Source organism: Capricornis sumatraensis, chromosome 2, assembly GCF_032405125.1.
Source record: "Capricornis sumatraensis isolate serow.1 chromosome 2, serow.2, whole genome shotgun sequence".
Classification (NCBI taxonomy): Eukaryota; Metazoa; Chordata; class Mammalia; order Artiodactyla; family Bovidae; genus Capricornis; species Capricornis sumatraensis.
The window spans coordinates 214,766,156-214,788,253 of NC_091070.1; positions in this window are offsets into that span (position 1 = coordinate 214,766,156).

A 22,098-nucleotide genomic window follows, 5' to 3' on the forward strand; every position below is an offset into this window, starting at 1 on the left:
TCAGCATGCAGGAAACCCAGCTGAGATAAGAGATTGGAAGAAATCAATTTTTGCATTTAATTCAGAGGGCAGGCAGCCATAAAGGGAGAGGGGACCAGAAGTTGAAAACAAAGGAGGCCAGTTGGGCAGAGAAAGAACAAGCCTTGAAGCAGCCAAAGCCAGGTGGTCCAGGATGGAAGTTCTTTGGTGGGAGTGTTTCCTTAGTGGAGGTCCCTGCTAAGGGATCATACCCTCAGAGTCCTGGAGTGGGTTGGATCCAGAGAGGCTCATCTTTTGACCCTCATCTTTGGGGACACATGGAAGGGACTAAGAGACATTGGTTCTCGGGGGGGGGGGGGTTGCAGGAAGGGCAGTAGATTTTGGTGGAGTTAAATATGAGTCTGTGATGCTTGCAGACTTTTGTTTCATGCAAGAGGTCAGATGCCTGGAAATAAAAAGGATCTAGACTTCCCTCGTGGCTCAGAGGGTAAAGCGTCTGTCTACAATGTGGGAGACCTGGGTTCGATCCCTGGGTCAGGAAGAATCCCTGGAGAAGGAAATGGCAAGCCACTCCAGTACTCTTGCCTAGAAAATCCCACGGACGGAGGAGCCTGGTGTCCATGGGGTCGCAAAGAGTCAGACATGACTGAGCGACTTCACTTCACTCACTCTTAATTTAGGGCTTCTCAGGTGGTTCAGTGGTAAAAGAATCTTCCTGCCAATGCGGAAGATACAGGAGTCTTGGGTCGGGGAGATCCTCTGGAGGAGGAAATGCCAACCCGCTCCAATACTCTTGCCTGGAGAATCCCATGAGAAGCCTGGAGGGCTACAGTCCAGTGGGTCACAAACAGTGGGACATGACTGAGCACACGCTCTTCATTTATCCCCACCCTCCTGCTTTCCCCTTCGGTAACCATAAGTCTGTTTTCTATGTCTTTGAGCCTGTGTCTGTTTCATAAGCAAATTCATTGTATTATTTTTTAGATTCTACATATAAGTGATATCATATTTTTCTTTCTGACTTCCTTCAGACAAAGGAAGTACATATATATATTTTATGTATGTACATATATTTTAAACTGAATCACTTTGCTGTACACCTGAAACTAATGCAACATTGTAAATTAATTATATTTCAGTTAAAAAGGTAAGGATCTCTCCATTCAAGTTCATGGTTTTCATGCTGCTGCTGCTGCTAAGTTGCTTGAGTCATGTCTGACTCTGTGTGACCCTGTAGACGGCAGCCTACCAGGCTCCCCCATCCCTGGGATTCTCCAGGCAAGAACACTGGAGTGGGTTGCCATTTCCTTCTCCAATGCATGAAAGCGAAAAGTGAAAGTGAAGTCGTTCAGTCATGTCCGACTCTTAGCGACCCCATGGGCTGCAGCCCACCAGGCTCCTCGGTCCATGGGATTTTCCAGGCAAGAGTACTGGAGTGGGCTGCCATTGCCTCTCTGATGGTTTTCATAAGAAACAAACCAAAATTCCAGTTCAGGTTGCCTCATTTCTGATTTCTGTGAAGCAACACGGCTGAAATAATTCAGGTTCGCAACAGTCACAACTATGAACATTTAGTGGTTGTTTCTGTTTGGGGCAAAAAAAATCTAAAAGTTTTGTTTGTCTTTTCTCCCATTCCTGTCTTCATTATCAATAGTCAGTCTCTATTATATGACTGAAATAGGTATGAAAATTTAGAAGTCATTATCTTTCCTGTCAATATTATTTTCAGGTAAGATTCTTCTATAAGATCATTTTCAATCTTTCCTTAAATTTCATCTCTCAAGTGAACTTTAATCAAGGACATCAAGACCAGACACATTGCAACTAGAACTTAGGGCTGCTAAAATGACAGAAAGTCCTCACGTTACTGCCAGTCTTTTCAGCTGAAGGGGAGGAAAAAGCTTGGTATGCAAAAGTTATTTCTGAGTTCTTTAATAATTCAATCACCATAATTAAATTTTGACTCTCATAGCCACAGTGATGAAAGAGGAGGGGGAAAAAAACCAGGTAACAATGACTCCTAGTGATTAGAGTTCTACCCCATGAACCGAATAGTGTTTGATGGAAACTTGGATTTCTTCGCATTGCCTCCCTCTTCCTCCCCAGGTGAATGGAGATGCCTATTATTTTCATTTAATTAAAACCTAGTTGGCTGGACCCAAGAGAGAAGGGAACAATCATGCTTTTGTGCCTTCATCAAGCCCTGGCGGCTCTTAGCCGCGGTGGAGGAGGGCGGGGTGGTGCCCGCTATGGCTTTCTCTACGGTGCGGTCACTCAGGAGGTCTCTTCCCTTCCAGCATGACAGCTGGCTCCATGTGGCTCCGTCCTCTCTGTGAAAATAGCTCAAGCATTGTAACAGAGTTCTTTGGCTCCTGCTGTGTCTGTTATAGACATAACCACTCAAGATGATTATTTCTCCTTATGAACTACACTGGGCTTATGTAACCTAAAGCTCTGCTCCATCAATCATAGAAAATCCCTTTCACTTTCTTGCTCCTGCCCTCTGCTATGTCCTAAATCCACTCTCCTAAGGGCACTGGTGATCACAGGAAACACCCAAGGCCTTTGTGTTTCCTGCTTACCTGGCCTTTCACCAGATCCTGCTGATCGCTCCATCCTTCTTAAAGCATTTCTCTAAGAAAACCACTCTTTTCATACTGTTCATGGGGTTCTCGAGGCAAGAATACTGAAGTGGTTTGCCATTCAGAAACCTGTATACAGGTCAGGAAGCAACAGTTAGAACTGGACATGTAACAACAGACTGGTTCCAAATAGGAAAAGGAGTGCATCAAGGCTGTATATTGTATATTGCTTATTTAACTTATATGCAGAGTACATCATGAGAAACACTGGGCTGGAGGAAGCACAAGCTGGAATCAAGATTGCCTGGAGAAATATCAATAACCTCAGGTATGCAGATGACACCACCCTTATGGCAGAAAGTGAAGAAGAACTAAAAAGCCTCTTGATGAAAGTGAAAGAGGAGAATGAAAAAGTTGGCTTAAAGCTCAACATTCAGAAAACGAAGATCATGGCATCCGGTCCCATCACTTCATGGCAAACACAAGGGGAAAGAGTGGAAACAGTGGAAACAGTGGCTGACTTTATTTTTTGGGGCTCCAAAATCACTGCAGTTGGTGACTGAGCCATGAAATTAAAAGACGCTTACTCTTTGGAAGAAAAGTTATGAGCAACCTAGATAGCATATTCAAAAGCAGAGCCATTACTTTGCCAACAAAGATCCATCTAGTCAAGGCTATGGTTTTTCCAGTGGTCATGTATGGATGTGAGAGCTGGACTATAAAGAAAGCTGAGCGCAGAAGAGTTGATGATTTTGAACTGTGGTGTTGGAGAAGACCCTTGTGAGCCCCTTGGACTGCAAGGAGATCCAACCAGTCCATCCTAAAGGAGATCAGTCCTGGGCGTTCACTGGAGAGACTGATGTTGAAGCTGAAACTCCAATACTTTGGCCACCTGATGTGGAGAGCTGACTCATTTGAAAAGATCCTGATGCTGGGAAAGAATCGGGGCAGGAGGAGAAGGGGACGACAGAAGATGAGATGGTTGGATGGCATCACTGACACAAGGGGCATGGGTTTGGGTGGACTCCAGGAGTTGGTGATGGACACGGAGCCCTGGCGTACTGTTCACGGGGTCGCAGAGTCAGACACGACTGAGTGACTGAACTGAACTGAGGAAAACCAGCTGGCCTGGCTAACTGACAGTACTTCCTACACACACTGCCCTGATAAGGCAGGACTGATTTGTGCTGATAACCGTCTGGGATAGAGGTACAACACCAATGAGGACCTCCAAACAGGAAGCTACAAAGCCATGCTTCCTCCTCTCTCCAGTCACAGCCTAGACTTGTCCTTCTTATCTACAGAGGGCTGGTGGCCCCCAGTGATTCATTTTGGACCCTCTCATCCTCCTGTCTCTAGTTCAGTTCAGTTCAGTTCAGTTGCTCAGTCGTGTCCGACTCTTTGCAGTGATAGAGACTGAGAAATCATGAGAAGTAGCTGTGATTAAGTCCCCAATCACTGCCAAAAGCCAGAAGCTACCAACATAGAGTACTGAACTCAAATCTCTGTCTATATATGTCTCCGCCAGGCTTATTGAGCAAGTACAGCCAACAAGCAGTAGACAATAGACATACTTGTCTTTCCCTTCTGTTTGTTCACTCCCTACATGGAGTTAACCAGAATCCAGATAATTCTATTTTGAAGTAGCTCTTGGAATTAAAACTATGAGACCTCTTAAATCACATTTATTAATTTTTTACTTGCATTCAAGACAATTGTGGACAAGATCCTGATGCTGGGAAAGATGGAGGGCAGGAGGAGAAGGGGACAACAGAGGATGAAATGGTTGGCTGGCATTACTGACTCCATGAACAGGAGTTTGGGCAAACTCTGGGAGATGGTGAAGGACAGGGAAGTCTGGGGGGCTGCAGTCCATGGGATCTCAACTTAGGGACTGAACAACAGCAACTGGTAGTGCAATGCATAAAAAATCTGCCTGCCAATGCAGGGGACACAAGTTTGATCCTTGACCCAGGAAGATTCCACCTGCCACAGAGCAACTTAGCCCATGTGCCACACAACTGCGGAAACCCGTGTGTCCTGGGATCCTCGAGCAGCAGCTACTAAACCTGGGGGTCACAGCTGCTGACCCTGTGCCTAGAGCCTGCACTCTGCAACAAGAGAAGTCACCAGAACGAGAGGCCTGAGTACCCAGGGAAGAGCAGCCCCCACTCCCTATAACTAGGAACCCCGAGCAGCACATCAAAGGCCTAACACAACCAAAGAGAAGATAAGTAAATTTCAAAGGGCGATCACCTCTATTTATGTCTATGTTGAAGGTGGCCTTTCCTTCTGTTTCTGCAGGAGCATACTTCATCCAGGTGCATGCCTCCGTCTGCCCTGCCTGCATCACTGGGAAAGGGGGTAGCTAATCTGATTGGCTGGAGACTAACTTCACTGGGTTACATCTCACTAGTGACCAGTGGCGGGAAGTGCCTCCAGGAGCAGGTGTGCTGTCTGTCTCCACCTGTCAGGGGGTAGATAAGCTCTGTGGGACTGGCCTTCTTGTATTCAGAAGCAGAGAAGGGCAAGCCTCACTTTATCCCTTGCCTAAGCTGCTTTCTCCAACCTAGCTTTCACCACAGAGTTCTTTCACCCAGGTTTAGTAGCAAAAGATGAGAATTGGTCAGCAGTGTTTGCCCAGCTTCAGAAAGCAATGCTACCTGGTACATACAAGGAGGTGCTAAGCAAAGGGATTCAGGGCTCAAAACCCAATTCTCAACCCCTAACATGGCCCAGGAGGACATTCCAGGAAACTGTCATCTGAAAGAATGTGAGGAGACATGGCCTCTACACAACACAGAGAAAGTTCCAAGGAGAGAGAAGACCCAGATAAAAAGTTTCCAAGATGAGATGAAAGGGCTATCGGAGCAACAATTAAAGGCAAAGGGAAATTTAGTCCCACCTTTTTCTTCTTTTTGATACTTTCATTCTGGTCAAAGACATCCCAATATTTATGAGGGTCCAGTCTTTATTTGTTCAAAGAAGAGCCAGGGTGTCTCTCCTGAGAAACTCATGTTCAAGAGAACTAAGATGGAAATGACCAAATGGTCATATTTTAGTGTCAGGTAAAACATACCATTTAATACTTTGGAAAGTACTAAGGTGTGAAAAAGAAGTGCCTCACCCCCCTAGACCCCCGTCTCCCGCAACTTCTCTCCTTTGAGGGGACTGCAGTTATCAGTGACCTGAATCCCCTTGCAGATATTGAATTATCCTTTTTCAGAGCTGCATCTTAGAGAAAACGCAATTATGCTTCTCAAAACTCCTAAGCAAAGGAGGCAAAAGAGAGAGAGAGTGGGGCTATAATTTATGTATTCTGATAGTGGGTCGCCTGGAAGAGCTAAAATATGGCCACGGAATATCAGGGTAAAATTCTCCAGAGAGAAACTAGGAGTTTATTGGAGAAAGGAACAAGCTCTCAGATCTTTCCTACAACCCAGACCTGAAGCCCAGCGGGACTTTGGATCCCAAGAGCAGCTGGCTTCCCTTCGAGGGCACCCACATCTTGGACCTCAGCCTTTCCACGCTGCCACTGGACACTTGACATCCAGGACACTGGGCTTCACTCCAGCCATCTCTCTTGCTGTCATGACAACAGGCCAGCCATTCAGAAGGCCCTCTCCCTGTCCCCTGCACCTGGACCACAGCTGCTGGCCACGTCTTGTTAGACCCAGGGGCAGCCCTGGTTTGCCTGCTTTCTGATGGACTAGTGAGGTCTAGGAGGAGGGGAGAGGCTTGCTGGAAATGGTAAGACCAGAAAACAAGCCAGCAGTTTTCCCGTCTGTTATGGCTTATGGTGGAAAGATAAAGCAAAACAAATGCAAAGAGAATAAATTTAATTTATGTGATAGAAGAAATTTACTATCTCTTATTGCATTCTAGCTTATTTATCTAGTATCTCTTAACTTGATTTTCAGCCTGCTGTTCACAGACCATGTCTTTGTGATGATTTTATCTAGTGCTAAGTGGGCAAAAGAACTGAATAAAAACAGCCCTACATTTTTTTCTTTGCCAAAGAGGTCATAAATTCAGATATGAAAATTAGACTTCAGGGCAGAGTGACGATTCAAGAAAGCAGGATTAATATCATACGTAGCCATAGAGATTGAAAGTTGAATGTAGACAGAAGTCTTCTGTGAAAAATTGTTTATACTAGTCAGAAACTGAAATGTCCATCCATAGAAAAATTATTAAATAATCTAAGCTACTTCCATGTGATCAAAAACTTCAGAGCTATAACAGGAGATGAATCTGTGTGTTGATGAGGTTAAGATCACCCAGATATTGATAACTAAAAGAAACCTAGTTGACAAATGCCTCCAGCTCCATGAAAAGTTGTGTTTGTTTGTATATACAGGCTTCTCAGGGGGCACAGTGGTAAGGAATCCACCTTCCATTGCAAGAGACTCAAAGAATATAAGTTCAATCCCTGGGTAGGGAAGATTCCCTGGAGAAGTGTGTTAGTAACTCAGTCGTGTCCAACTCTTTGCGACCCCACAGATGTAGCCCACTAAGCTCCTCTGTCCATGGAATTTTCCTGGCAAGAATACTGAAGTGAGTTGCCTTTTCCTTCTCCAGAGGATCTTCCAGATCCAGGGATTGATCCTGGGTCTCCTGTACTGTAGGCAGAAGGAAATGGCTATCCTCTCCAGTACCCCTGTCTGGGAAATCCCATGGACTTCAAAAGAGTCAGACATGACTGAGAAACTGAACAACAACAAAAATATACATGTGTATGCATGTGTATGTTAGATAAAAATTCAGATGTATGATATGTGTGGAGATTTTCCAAAAACACACACAAGAACACGAGAAACTATCACAGCGGTTATCTCCAACCATGGAGGATGTGAGACAGAAGAGACTCACATTTCACTGCGTTCTTTCTGTGCTATTTGAATCCTCTTTCCACGTGCATGAAAACACTATTTTCATCATAACAAAGTCCCCAAACCCCACTTAGCTAATGGATGCATGCACAAGAAGAAAAACTGCCTGCATACACGTGCAGATTTAAAAAGCACTAAGTTCTCTGCTGGATTCTGGAAAGAATTACAATAAATATAACAAATGTCCAGAGAGTGAGTTACCACACCAGCAAATGTCAAATATCCATAAATAAGTGATTCACGTTCATCTGCATGAGATCCATAAAAGTTGCCTTCAAGCATGACCAAGACACCGCTCTTCGAAAGTGCTTGCAGAGGCAAATTTATGGAAAGCATCATTCTCATCTAGTGTGCTATTCTGCTACCTGAAGGTCAGGCTACCAAGGTTAAATGTAGCATTAACATTTAGAAGTGCTCTCCCGTGGAGCAGGAGTACAAGAGACAGTTAGCTCTTCTGAAACCTCTAACCTTTTGGGAAGGAGTCACATGGCCCGCATCCCAAGTTCTTTCCAGGTTTTCAAATGATTCTGTGCAGCTCTGACTCCGAATATGAAACAATGGACAGAAACATGTTCAAGATGCTGGAAACATTTTGTGCTATTACTTAAAGATTAAAAAAATCTTCCCTTCTGCTGTGTGTGTGGATGTAAATTATCTTTCATATGACATTTCATCTACATTTCATTAACACTTCATCACATGAAAGTGAGGGAGAAGTAGCTTACCAGCAGTTTCCGCAGGTAGCAGAGATGCTCCACGAGGCTTTTTCAGACGTTCTGAGATCGTCTGGGCCAAACGAAGTCCAGCTGTGTGAGACGAAAAGCGGACACAGAGGAAAGGTGGGGCTTACAGTTTGCACGAGACTCGAGATTATGCAGGTGGTTTCCTGGGTAGAAAGGGACACCCTCTTCTATAAAGAGGGCTTTGTGTGTATCACTCCTGATTGCCCTAGATGGCTCAGCGGTGAAGAACCCTCCTGCCGTGCAGGAGACGCAGGTTCAATCCCTGGGTCAGGAAGATCCCCCCAGAGAAGGCAATGGCTACCCACTCCAGTAGTCTTGTCTGGGAAATCCCATGGACAGAGGAGCCTGACCGGCTACAGTCCAGGCAGTAGCAAAGAGTGGGACATGACGACTCAACAAACAACCACCTGATCAGCCACGGCACAGGCACTAAGCTGCTAAACGTGTACACTAGCAATGGACACTCAGTGCCCCTCGTGGAACTGACATTTTCCTGAAGACCACAAGATCACAAGTGTGATGGGGGAGGTTGTAGGCACCGCCAGAGACCACAGGTCCAGCCCCGCAGATGCCTGGAGTGGGGGTCATCCCAGCGCATTCCCTCTGCACTGTCATCAAGATGCCCGTCTTCCTTATGCGTTCATCAGGTACTGGATTCCCACCGTGCACAGAGGACTCCCTTAGGCAGATTTACAGTCCCTCTCAAAATACAGCCTTGTTCAAGTTGCATCTGCCTCACAGCAACTCTCTACCCTTCTTCCTCTCTTTTTCTCTCTGCTTCTTTGTCTCTGTTCCCATCTTTTTCTGTTTCTCTGTCTCCTTCTAGCTCCCTATCCCTTTGGTTCCTTCTGTTTGGCTTCTCTGGTGGATCAGGTGGTAAAGAATCTGCCTGCAATGTGGGAGACCTGGGCTGAATCTTTGGGCTGGGAAGATCCCTTAGAGGAGGGCATGGCCCCCCACTCCAGTCTTCTTGCCTGGAGAATCCCATGGACAGAGGAGCCTGGCGAGCTGCAGTCCATAGGGTGGCAAAGAGTCAGACACGACTGAGCAACTAAACACAGCCTCCTTCTGTCTTTCTTTCCCATCCCCTCCCATCTCTGTGTCTATGTCTCTGTCTGTCTGTCTCTCTCTTTGATGGCAAACTCTTTGTTTCTCTGTATCTCTTTCTTTCTGGTCTATCTCTGTCTCTATCTCTGGCAGACTCTGTGTCTCTGTGTCTCTGTCTCTCTCTGTGTCTCTGTGTCTCTGTCTCTCTCTGTGTCTCTGTCTCTCTCTGTCTCTCTGTGTCTCTGTCTCTCTCTGCATCTCTGTCTCTCTCTGTGTCTCTGTCTCTATCTCAGGCAGACCCTTGTTTCTCTGTATCTTTATTTCTGCTCTGTTCTTCTGTCTCTCTGTGTCTCTATCTCTGGGAGACTCTGTCTTTGCTGCTCTGTCTCTTTCTGCTCTGTGTCTCTGTCTCTTTCTGTGTCTCTGTCTCTCTCTGTGTCTCTGTCTCTCTGTGTCTCTGTCTCTCTCTGTGTCTCTGTCTCTCTCTGTCTCTATGTGTCTCTGTCTCTCTCTGTCTCTCTGCATCTCTGTCTCTCTCTGTGTCTCTGTCTCTATCTCAGGCAGATGCTTTGTTTCTCTCTTTATTTCTTCTCTGTTCTTCTGTCTCTCTGTGTCTCTATCTCTGGAAGACTCTGTCTTTGCTGCTCTGTCTCTTTCTGCTCTGTGTCTCTATCTCTCTCTGTGTCTCTGTCTCTCTCTGTCTCTGTCTCCCTCTGTGTCTCTGTCTCTCTCTGTGTCTCTGTCTCTCTCTGTGTCTCTGTGTCTCTGTCTCTGTCTCTCTGTGTCTCTGTCTCTCTCTGTGTCTCTGTCTCTGTCTCTCTCTGTGTCTCTGTCTCTATCTCAGGCAGACACTGTCTTTGTTTCTCTGTATCTTTATTTCTGCTCTGTTCTTCTGTCTCTCTGTGTCTCTATCTCTGGGAGACTCTGTCTTTGCTGCTCTGTCTCTTTCTGCTCTGTGTCTCTGTCTCTCTCTGTGTCTCTGTCTCTCTGTGTCTCTGTCTCTCTCTGTGTCTCTGTCTCTTTCTGCTCTGCGTCTCTGTCTCTGTCTGTGTCTCTGTCTCTCTGTGTCTCTGTCTCTCTCTGTGTCTCTGTGTCTCTGTCTCTCTCTGTGTCTCTGTCTATCTCTGGCAGACACTGTCTTTGTTTCTCTGTATCTTCATTTCTGCTCTGTTCTTCTGTCTCTGTGTCTCTACCTCTGGGAGGCTCTGTCTCTGCTGCTCTGTCTCTTTCTGCTCTGTGTCTCTGTCTCCACCTCTGGCAGCCTCTGTCTCTGGCCCTCTGTCTCTCTGTGTCTCTCTGCACGGCCCTCTAGCTCTCGCCCTTGCAGTTTTATCCCTTTCCCTCCTAGAGGAGTCTCTGCTTCTCCCCAGCATCCTACCCTAGTTGGCCAAAATCTGTTATGCCTTCCCCTTTCCTGTGTCCCTGAACCTGCCCTGGGAAAGGGCACCTCCTCACTGCTGCACAAACAGCGCCTCTCTCGGTCCTTATCTCACTTGCTCCTGCAGCGTCTGGTGCTCTTGATCGCTTTCTTTTCCCCTCAAACTCGCTGCCTCTGTTTTGATGGTTCTTCCTGACAACCCTGGCTCCCAGCTCCTTGGTGCACCCCTGTCCCAAGTCCCCTCGCAGTGTCCTTTTCTTCCACCTACCGTGGATGGTGAGTGTTTTCTGGGCCCTCTGCTTGGCCCTCTTCCCACCCCACACCACATCAGCTTCAAGAGCTAGTCTCACTGCTCCAGAGAATTCTTTCCTTCATGTACTGAGGACTCAGATATCATCACAGCCCAGATGTGTGCCTCTGTCTCGCTCTGCGCTGAGCTCAAACCCTGCTGGTGGTAGCCGCTGGGGCGGCCCTGGGGTAACCCTGGAAGATCCCAGCAGACCTCAGTGTCACCCCTGTCCATGTTCCTCTTCTTTCTCTGCCATTGACTCATCTCATAGCCAGAACCCAGCATGCTGGATGCTGGCAAAGCTCTCGCAAATGCTTGGATGAACCATCTCAAGACAGGCCCTACCGCATCAAGAGGGAGTGACCGTGTCTCTGAATTTTGCTTTGGGGTGAGCTTGGTGTGTGAGTAACTACGTCCTGGTGATGGGGAAGCAGCACAAGCGAGCAGGGAGGGTGGATCTTGGACTGTGATTACGGTGATGAGTCTTCCATAGGAAACCCTCCTGAGAGCCTTTCCTGCCCCCAGATAGCGCCAGGCCCTGAGCAAGGAAAGACCTCCAAGTGGACAACCTATCTGATGTTTTTGAGTAATGCTTTATCAAATAAAAACCTTGTTCCTGAAAAACCCCAATATTCTATTTGCTGCAACTGTGTTCCAGGCATTTTTCTGGGAAGGCACAGAAGTAGGGCATACTTACTGTGACTCATGCTTTTCTGGAACGGATGTTTGGTTTAGTTTTTAATAGCACGGCTTGGGAGTCAGTGAGATCTGGGCTTCAGTTCTGTGCAGGGAGACGATGCGGGCCAAGCTCTCTCTAGCTGTTCTTTCTTCATCTGCGAGATGAAGAGAGTAAGGACACCTGTCCCGTAAGGACCCCACAGGACCGTCAGAGGAGCCTGGGCAGTGAAGGACCCAGGGCTTGGAGAACAGCAAACCCAAAGCAGTGCCAGCCGTCATGTCTTATCTTCTACTACAGCATGTTATATTAGTCATCTTATTGCTATACATACTTGCTCTGTGGTGTGCCTGAAAGTCACTGAAATACCACCTAACGCGTGTGGTGTAGGTTTTCCAGTCTATAATTATTTCAGTAAATGGTTGTCTATAGACTTCATACGAAAATGTGTCTCTTCAGTGTAGATAAGAGTACGAGGCTTGGAACTTCACTGGTCGTCCAGTGGTTAAGATTCCAGGCTTCTACTGCAGATGGTGAGGGGTTCGATCCCTGGTTGGGGAACTAAGATCCCTCATGCTGCGAGGCGTAGCCTAAATGAAAAAAGAAAGAAGAGAAAGTCTTTATTCTCCACTTTCGATTAGAAAGCGAGCATCGCATACATGCTGTCTCTTTTGCGTTCTGCACACACATGAAATAACCACGTCAATGACTTTATACATTCAAGCTCTGTCCTTGTCAGACCCCTGGTTCTGTCTACCACTGAAACTGGCAAAAGTCATCTACATCTGAAGTCCTGGCTGTGATTAAATGATTCTAAGATGATGACTTTGTGACAGCAATTTAAACTCAGCATTTCACAATGCTAAGTGATGTTCTGTCTTTTCTCCTGCTTTTAACTTGTATGCCAGTGTATGAAGTGGGGTGTGTGTGTGGTATGTGAGGAGTGTGGGGTGTGTTTCTGGTGTGTATACGTGATGTCTGTGGTTTGCATGTGTTTTGTGTGTGGTGTCTGATATGTGTGCTTCTAGCATGTGTGTGTGGTGTGTGTGTGTATGTATCATGCATGTGGGGCATGTGTGTGGTACATAGAGGGCATGCTGTTGAACACGGCATGGCTATTGGCTATACCCCCAGATCAGGGCAGCCTTCTCTAAGGCCCCAGTTGGCGGGAGTAGGAACTGTTTCCATCTCCCCCAGCAAGCCCCTGCCTTGTGGGAGGCTCAGGTGTGGGCTGTCCAGACCCTCCCTGGGGTTCTCACTGGCCCAAGTCTTGGTGGGGGACCAAGGAGGCTGTGACCATTGGGCAGACGAAACTCCCCATGCCGACCTGGCTCTTGTGCTTGGAAAGTCTGCATTTGAGAAGGCCCTTGGCTGGTCTGGGAACTTGAATTTCAGGGGGAGGTTTCCTGCATTCTCTAGACTGATCGGATCACCTGCACTGTTCGTGTGACCAGGATGGTTTGTGCTGAGCCCCTGCTCTCCTCCAGGGAGTCTGGAATTTGGGTCCCTGCCAGGCAGAGGATGCAGAGACCAGACCCCAGTAAAAGCCCTGGGGCTAGGTTCTGGGAGTTCTAGCGTGTCATCGACTAGGGGGTGGTCTTGGAGACCCCCAAAACAATCTTCCTCCTTGGGGATGAACAGGGATGAAATCAAAGTGTTGGCGGTTTGGGGGGGCTCAGTGTCCCTTGAACACCACCCCCCCTCAAACACACACTAGTAAAAGGTCTCTTCAAGCAAAAAAGCTCTGAGTTAGACCATTTCAGAGTCTGAGCAGATAAGAGAAGATAAAAAGATCCCCCTCCATCTTAATTTATCCTGCTCACTAGCTTCAGTTACAGCTCTGCTAGAAAAATTGTGTCACTTTGTACATGAAAAGCCTTATTCTGTAGGCAGGAAAATGGAGAGGGCAGAGAAAGATTCTGAATGATGACGGACAGGCTGCCAAGGGGCCATTAAAACCCCAAGAAGCTCATCTTTCCAATATTTTAATATACAGCAGTGTTTTATCATTTATCTTTTAATTTTCAAAAAACTAAAAGTTCTTATAATGATAACTTATTAACTGTTATAATTAAAGCCCTGAAATGTGAAAAGTTGAAGCATTCACTTTTGCAGGAAAAAACAATTCAGCCTTAATGTTAGAACTCATACTATTTTGCAATTGTACAAAACCTCCACCTGTTCCTCAAGAACTACAATCCCGCCACAAAACCAATCCGAACATTCAGGGAGAGACGGGGCAGATTTATTTATTTATTTATTTTTAATGGATTAAACCTTTGCAGGTCAGCAAACCAGATCAGTGATTGAATCCCAGGGAGCCAGAATGCTATGATTAGCAAGCAGGGGAAAAGCATGCCTGATGCGTCCCCAGGTGCATGCCTGCAGGTCACAGGTTATTGATGACTGGAAACTGCATCAATTTGTAGCATGGGTCTATAATTATAAATTGTATAACTTACACACATGCACACTTGTCAACCCCAGGGCCGAGTGGTCAGAAGCACAGGCTCTGAGACATACACTGGAGTTGGAATCCTGTATTCTTTTTCTACCTTTTGGCTCTGTGATCATGGAGAGCTTTTCCAACCACTCTCAACCTCATCTTTCTCATCTGTAAAGTGGGCACAATTGGTCCTGCATCCTGTTGGTGAAGACTTGATGCACAAAGTATCCAGAAGGTGCTGCAGCCACAGGACAGGGCAGGGTGCTGAGTGGCCTATGGGGGCCTGTGAGCTTCCCAGGTAGACTCTGCTGCACGTCTGTAGGGAGGGGCTTGCTCCGCCCTGGGTGGGACTGACATCCTTTACTTCTCTCTGCTCAGTTTCCTCCTCTGTAACCGTGATGTCTCCTGCACGTGGCCGCTTTGAGAATCACACAATTTATTAATAGTCCCTATCCAGCACCGAGAAGAGGGCATGGCCCAGGCCCGGGACTCACTCGAGTTCCTACTATCATTACTACCATCCCCAAATATCCCCGAGCCACACTCCTCTAACATCTTGCTTTACACAGTGCTTTGCACCCAATCTGTTTCCTTTATACCCAACAGATTGAAAAATAAAAATAAATTAAGAGAGTGTAATAGTCTAGAGAAGAAGGAGAGTTCTGACTGGCGTGCAGAAGAGAAGTGATGCTCTGGAGAAGTGAGGGGACCCAGGTGGGCAGGGAGCATGCAGAGGCTTGGAAACAAGAAGTCAGGAAACGCAAAAGGCTGAGAGAGGAAGTGTCTGCCCAGGGGTGAGAAGCATCATTCTGAAAAGTCTGACAGATTATTGTTTTAAGATTCCACATATAAGCAATATCATATGATATTTGTCTTTGTCTGGCTTACTTCACTTAAAAAAAAAAAAAAAGATACAAATGAACTTATTTACAAAACAGAAATAAACCCACAGAGGTAGATGACAATCTTATGGTGACCAAAGGGGAAGAGGTGGGAAAGGGATAAATTAGGAGTTTGGGATTGTCACACATGCACTAATATACACAAAATAGATAGCTAACAAGGACCTACTGTATAGCATGAGCTTCCCTGGTGGCTTAGTGGTAAAGAATCTGCCTTCCAATGCAGGAGATGTGGGTTTGATCCCTGGGTCAGGGAGATCCCCTGGAGAAGGAAATGGCACCTCACTCCAGTATTTGTGCCTGGAGAATCCCATGGACAGAGGAGCCTGGCGGGCTACAGTCCAGGGGGCCACAGAGAGTCAGACATGACTTAGCGACTAAACAACAACTGTACGGCATAGGGAACTATATTCAATATTTTGTAATAACCTGTAAGGAAGAATAATCTGAAAAACAACATATATAGGAATCACTGTATATCCAAAGCTAACACAACACTGCAAATCAACTGTGCTTCAATAAAAAAGTAAATAAAATAAAAACTGTAAAGACTGAAGGAGAGAACAATCTTCTGTTATCGTAAATACATAGCTGATATTCTTAAAGCATCTCAGGTTTCTTGTTAGAGTAGTCTCACTTACCAAGCTGTAAATGCCACGAAAATAAAGACCCTACATCATTTCACCTAAAATCCCTCCCCCAGGTACTTCACAAAAGAATCACATTGAATGAGCAACTGACAATTGCTTACTGGTATCAAAAGAAATTACAAATGAGCAATATTAGCCGCTTTCCTTTATATTAGCGAGCAGGATCCAAGGCGAAGGACCCTTAAGAATTCATCAAGGAATTTCCTGTATCACTAGAAACATGTTTAATGAACGAATCAGCAGCAGCCATCCTGCATTTAGCATCTACTATTCCCTGTTAAGGAAAAGAGGTCACCTTTATAGAAATTCATCATGTAAGTGAAGAATGTAGCTTATCGGTGACAAAATGTTAATAGATTCCACAACTGAGTTGCTCAGGCAGTTACAATGTGAGGGAACAGACGGTGATGACTGTCCATGCTATGAGTGGAATAGGTTGGATTCTGTGCCAGGAAGAACCAAAGCTTCGTTGAGCACTGGGATTGTCAGCGTTTCCAGCTAGATTGTCTTAAAACAAATCATGTGGAAGTGGAGGATAACGGAAGTCAGCCGCCAAATGGTTGCAAAGTGAATTCGAATAAGCAGTGACACGTGCATCCGTGTTGCTATCCATCGCAAAGTGTTCACTGAGCACTTCCTATGGGTCTGGCTCAATTCTCAGTGGAGAGAAAAGGAGCAGAGGTACTGGGCTTTGTTCAGGCCAGCATTTGGATGCCAGCAAATATAGGAGTGCATAGGTAAATAGCAGAAATATAAAGGGTATAAGGTCAGATTTCTTAAAACAGAGGTGTGCTCAGCAGTATATAAAGTCTAAATAAACGTGAAACACTTTCACGGGGAAATTTTGCTTGAAACTTTGAGGGGAAATCATGACTTTTAATACAGATAAGTTAGCCTGAGTCATGCAAAAATTTCAACAATTTTTATCGTGAAATGCAATACTTGAAAGAAATTCTCCGCTTGTATCGGCACCTTTAGATCTCACACCCCTGGGGTGTGTGTTTATTCTCCTTTGCTATCCTTTGTAGTTTCACAGGAGAAAATCTGAAGTCCTGCTTGTGCGTTTCCTCTGTGCGTAAATATTTTGTTTAAAATTTGCACTTGAAGTAAAATATAAATACTACTGTTTGCAGTAGAATGAGTGTGGTTTAGAAAATGATGGTATTTGATACTAACCAAGATGTAACTGAGGTTTTCATGGCTCTGCAATATTAATGGAATTTAATTATTAATATCATTTTTTAAAGCTATTGTAGCTCAAATATAAAAGCTTGCTCCAAGGAAAGCTGTCCAAATAATGTTACCTTTCAGGAGCCAAAACCTCATACATGAGAGCCGACATTAAAATACACTAATGTCATTGATTTGGAGAATAACGAAAATAAGAGTGTGGATGATCCAAGTTCTCCATGTATAGTAATCAAGCTAAAGGTATACTGACTGTAAAACATGGTTATTGGCCCGGAGGGCTCAGTTCAGTGTAAAGTAACCCGAATAGTTTTGGAAAGAAGCAGACTAGTTCAGGGATCTGCGGGTGGATGGGATCCTAACAACACTTCTCAAAGTTCACTGCAGGTGACCAGCAAAGATGCTCAGTAAACATCCAGATTCTTGGTGTCCATCCCAAAGACCCTGATCCAGGTCTGGGGACCTGCGTGTTTTTACCAGCACCTCAGGGGAGTCTGATCCAGGTCATTATCTGACTTAATGTTGAGAGAATTGGACCCACGGTGGCCCAGAGACAGACTTCATCCATGAAGCCCTGAGATGGAATGGAAATTCAAGCCGGTGTGTTCTTACTCCAGGAGAGTGGACCTAACACTTTCCTCAGATTCTCAAACGGGTGCTGACTCGGTAGCATTTCCACGATGTAGGAAGGAGACCCCCGGGGTGGACCCTGAAGTTGGCAAGACCCAGGAAAGGGGGAGGAAAGAAGGAAAGCACTGAGAGGGTCATTAGCTTGACCATCTTAGCTCATGGATATAAAGAAATAAGTTTGGACCTTAAATGAAAATATCAGAGAGGAAAAAAAAAAGAAAGGAAGAGGCTGCTATAGATGTCTTTGGGCACAAGCAGTTTACACCTTCAGGACCTTCGATCTATCTATCTCTTTGTCAACAGATGCACCGTTGTTATGACAGCAGGGGAGGAAGTGTGAGGCGGCTACAGAACGGTCGCAGGCAAGTCAAATATGTTCTCAGACTTGCAGATTATTTTTAACCTCCCTGAAAGACTGACCAAGAGGTCTAGAATGCTGTAGTGATTTTAATTAAGGGAAGAGAGATTCATGCTTCTGACTTTGAGGTTATTTCTTCCTCCTGTGGGGGCTCTCGAGGGCTATACAAACAGATGTCAAAGAAAGGTTAAAGGATAGAAGATGACAAAGTTTAATCAGAGAAAGAAAAGCTTTGAGAAACAAAAAGAGGAGGAAGGGGAGGGGTGAGTGCTTACATTCCTGAAAAATGGATTTCTTGAACAAAGAAACTGTTTTATCTAGGTGATCAGACCCTGTGAATTGAGTTTTCTCTCCTTGCGGCTGTGAGTCTCTGAAGGGTTAGCCGCTGATTATAGAAAAGAATCTCTGGCTGAGGATTAAAAAGACATGCTCCCCCCAGCCAGTGTTGAGGGGAGCCCAGGCTCCAGGGTCTCATCCTCCACACCCATGACCCTTGTCTTAAGCCTTTCACCCAGGACTCTTCATTTGCTTTCCCTCTGGGCTTGACATGCAAGAGCAAGGCTGCAAGCTTGAGGGGTGCATTTCTGTTCCCCTGGTTCCTCACCCACAGAGAGGGACCCTGTATTCACCCTCACCCCATCCTCAGCTCCTGAATGAGGCCTGGACCCTTACTGTGCTGACATGTCGGTCTGAAAGGAGGGCTTTGACTTCCCCTCTACGTAACTGTCCTCAGCATCCCCCAACTTACAGGGGGCTCTACTTGAACTTGGCAGAGAGAATGTGCATGGGTTCCTGGGGGTGGACACGTGAAGACAGGGTTCTGACCTTCTTGTTCTCTAGAGCTAGGCTGGCAAAAGTGGTCCCAAGAGGAAAATAAGGTCAGCCGATAAGCCCCCCAGACTCAATATCTGAGGAAGTGGCCTCAGCCAGGTGAAGGGATGTAGTGAAAGGTCTATTTGCAGAAGCTTGAGCAGGATGAGGGGAGGGGACCCACGGGCTTTTTGTCTGATCCCCCACCAGGGATCAAACCCTCATCCTGCAATCGAAGCGTGAAATTTTAACTGCTGGACCACCAAGGATGTCCCTGGGGCTTCTATCTGATGCAGTGTTAATTAGAGCCATTTCTGGTGCCCTGAAAATACAGCAGACCTCTTCTATCTACGGTCACTGTTGATGTCTTACTTTTACCTTGGTTTCAGCCACTTTGGAGATGGTAAACATGTGTTTCCTTGAGATGGTTCCCTAGTGGCTCAGAGGTGAAGCATCTGCCTGCAACGCAGGAGATGTGGGTCTGATCCCTGGGTCGGGAAGATCCCCTGGAGAAGGAAATGGCAACCCACTCCAGTATTCTTGCCTGTAGAATCCCATGGACGGAGGAGCCTGGTGGGCTACAGTCCATGGGGTCGCCAAGAGGCGGACACAACTGAACGACTTCACTTTCTTAGTGACTTCACTTTCTTTCTTTCTTTTGCTCTTTCCTTGAGGTGCCCAGGAAACCGAGGGTAAGCCCCACATAGGTCTCATGACCAGATATTCCAATATGTCCTCCAGATTTGGTGAAGATTTTCTGTTTTTGCAAGATACAATGAGAAAAGAAAACTATTAACTTTCCTTATAAATTCCCTATGATAAAATCCCCACCATAAATTATGTTTGATTTGGATATGCTATTATTTTAATGCATCACTTAATTCTTTTTGCAAAGATTTTATTTAGGACTTCCACTTCTCTACTTGTGAATGTGATGTGTGTAGAGTTTCCCTTTTTCTATAGTCTTAAAGCATTTGGTATTGGGGTTAAGCTAGCTGTGTAAAATTTATTGACCTACATGAAGAAAGCAATAAGACTTTACTGAGAGATATAAAAAATGTTTCAAAAAATAGATGGAGATACCCTATACTGAATGGGAAGAGAAAATTTTAATGTGTTAATTATTTCTAAATTAACTTTTAGCATTAATGAAGTTCTTATCATCCCACTGCAATTATCCTTTAGAATTTGATAAAATGACTGCAAAGCTCATCAGAAAAAGAAAGAAACTGGAACAGAGTCCTTTTGCTGTTAGAGTTCTCAGTGTATTTTCTAAATATGCAGTATATGGGTTTAATACTTTAAGTGGGTGATCTTTTATGTTGAACCAATGTTACTGATATCACCTCATATGAGGAAATTGTTATTGTGGTCAGGGGATGTGATCTATGAGATTTCTGCTTCTGGGAATTTTAATGATATTCTCTTTGTAGCAAGCAAATGGTCTTTCAAAAAAAAATTTTTTTTTAATTTTATTGGAGTATAGTTGATTTACAATGTTTTGTTAGTTTCAAGTGTACAATAAAGTGATTCAGTTATACATATATAGGCACCTATTCTTTTTCAAGTTCTTTTCCCTTTTAGGGAATTACAGAATGTTGAGCAGAGTTCCCTGTGCTATAAGTAGGTACTTGTTAGTCATCTATCTTATATATTTGTTGTTCTTCAGTTGCTAAGTCACATCCAACTCTTTGTGACCCCATGGACTGCAGCACACCAGGCTTCCCTGTCCTTCACAATCTCCTGTAGTTTGCTCAAACCCATGTCCATTGAGTCGGTGAGGCCATCCAGTCATCTCACCCTCCCTCGTCCCCTTCTCCTCCTGCCTTCAATCTTTCCCAGCATCATGGTCTTTTCCAGTGAGTCAGCTCTTTGCATCAAGTGGCCAAAGCATTGGAGCTTCAGCTTCAGCAATAGACCTTCCAATGAATATTCAGGACTGATTTCCTTTAGGAGGGACTGGCTGGATCTCCTTGCAGTCCAAGGGACTCTCAAGAGTCTTCTCCAACACCACAGTTCAAAAGCACCAATTCTTGGGTACTCAGCCTTCTTTATGGTCCAGTTCTCACATCCACACATAACTACTGGGAAAAAAAACCATAGTTTTGATGATACAGACTTTGCAAAGTAATATCTCTGCTTTTCAAAACGCTGTCGAGGTTGGTCATAGGTCTCCTTCCAAGGAGCAAAATCTTCTAATGTCTTGGCTGCCGTCACTCTTTGAAGTGATTTTGGAGCCCAAGAAAATAAAATCTGCCACCACTCCTTCCAGTTCCCCATCACTTCATGGCAAATGGAAGGGGGAAAATTAGGAGCAGTGACAGCAAAGCAGCTGCCTTGGACAGTTACCCTGGAGTCTGGCATGTGCTGGGCTGGGGGAAACCTAGGCTATGTGGGGTCAGGGAGGCCTCCAGCGCAAGTGAGGTGAGGCTGAGGAAGAGGAGGTGAGACCAGGCTGGGGTCAAGAGGAAAAGTGTCGCTGGCAGCGGGAACAGCAAGTGCAAAGGCCTCAGGCACGAGGTAAGTAGGAGTTTGGTGCCCTGAGTGGTGGGAAGCTAGGGTTCTTGGATGCAAACAACAAAAAACTGACTCTGGCTTGTGAAATCAGAAAAAGAGCTTACTGGAAAGTTACTGGACAGGCTGGAGAATCAAAGATGACTGCACACCCAGGCCGGGTGTAGTTCAGGGGCCTGGAGGCTCAGACCAGGACTAAATCCTCACTGCAGGAATAGCCTGGGGAGGGAGATGTTACTGTGGATGGCTGACCGATGCTCTCACCAGGAACATTACCACCGGACGCTGGAGCCCACTGACTGGACCGGATCCTGTGCCGCCTCCTGGGTTGTAAGCCGCCTGCTCCACCATCAGACTCCAGGGCCTGTGCTCTCTTGGCCGAGCCTGAGCCCCTGGCCTGGGTCTGACTGTCTAAGGGAAGGGGCACCTTTGCCAACTTGCTCCCTGTGTCGGGGGAAGCTGGGGCTGGGGGATTGAGTTTGACCAAGTCCAGACCATGTGCCTGACCCCAGCTTCCCGGGAGGGTGGGGAGGAGCATCCAGAGTTGGGGGATCCTGCAGTGAGAGGTGGGTACCAGCTCCCACCTGACCCAGCGCAGCGGCATTTCCCAAAGAAAGGGAAAGAGTTCAGCACTGGGATGGCAGAAGACTGACCCGTGTCTGCTGCAGGGAGAGGGCAGAGGGCAGCAGGCAGGGCTGCGGGGGGAGAGGGCGGGGTCTCAGAGCAGACTGGCACCTCGGCTTGACAAGCTGAGCCTCAGACCCAGAATCACCACAGGTGACAGGCATGTTCTGGATGCAGAGGCTGTCTGGCCTGCCATTCTCTCCTCGCGTGGTGGGACATGACACATGGTCCCCGGGCCATGCCTCTGAGCACATCAGGACCCCTTCCAGCAGACCGTGGCAGTGGTTCCTCAGGGACTGTCTATTTCAGAGCTGACCCCGTGTGGCCTCTCCCTGTCCTGGAAGGGAGCCTGGGACCAGAGCTGACAGCTGCAGCACCCGAGGGCTGTGC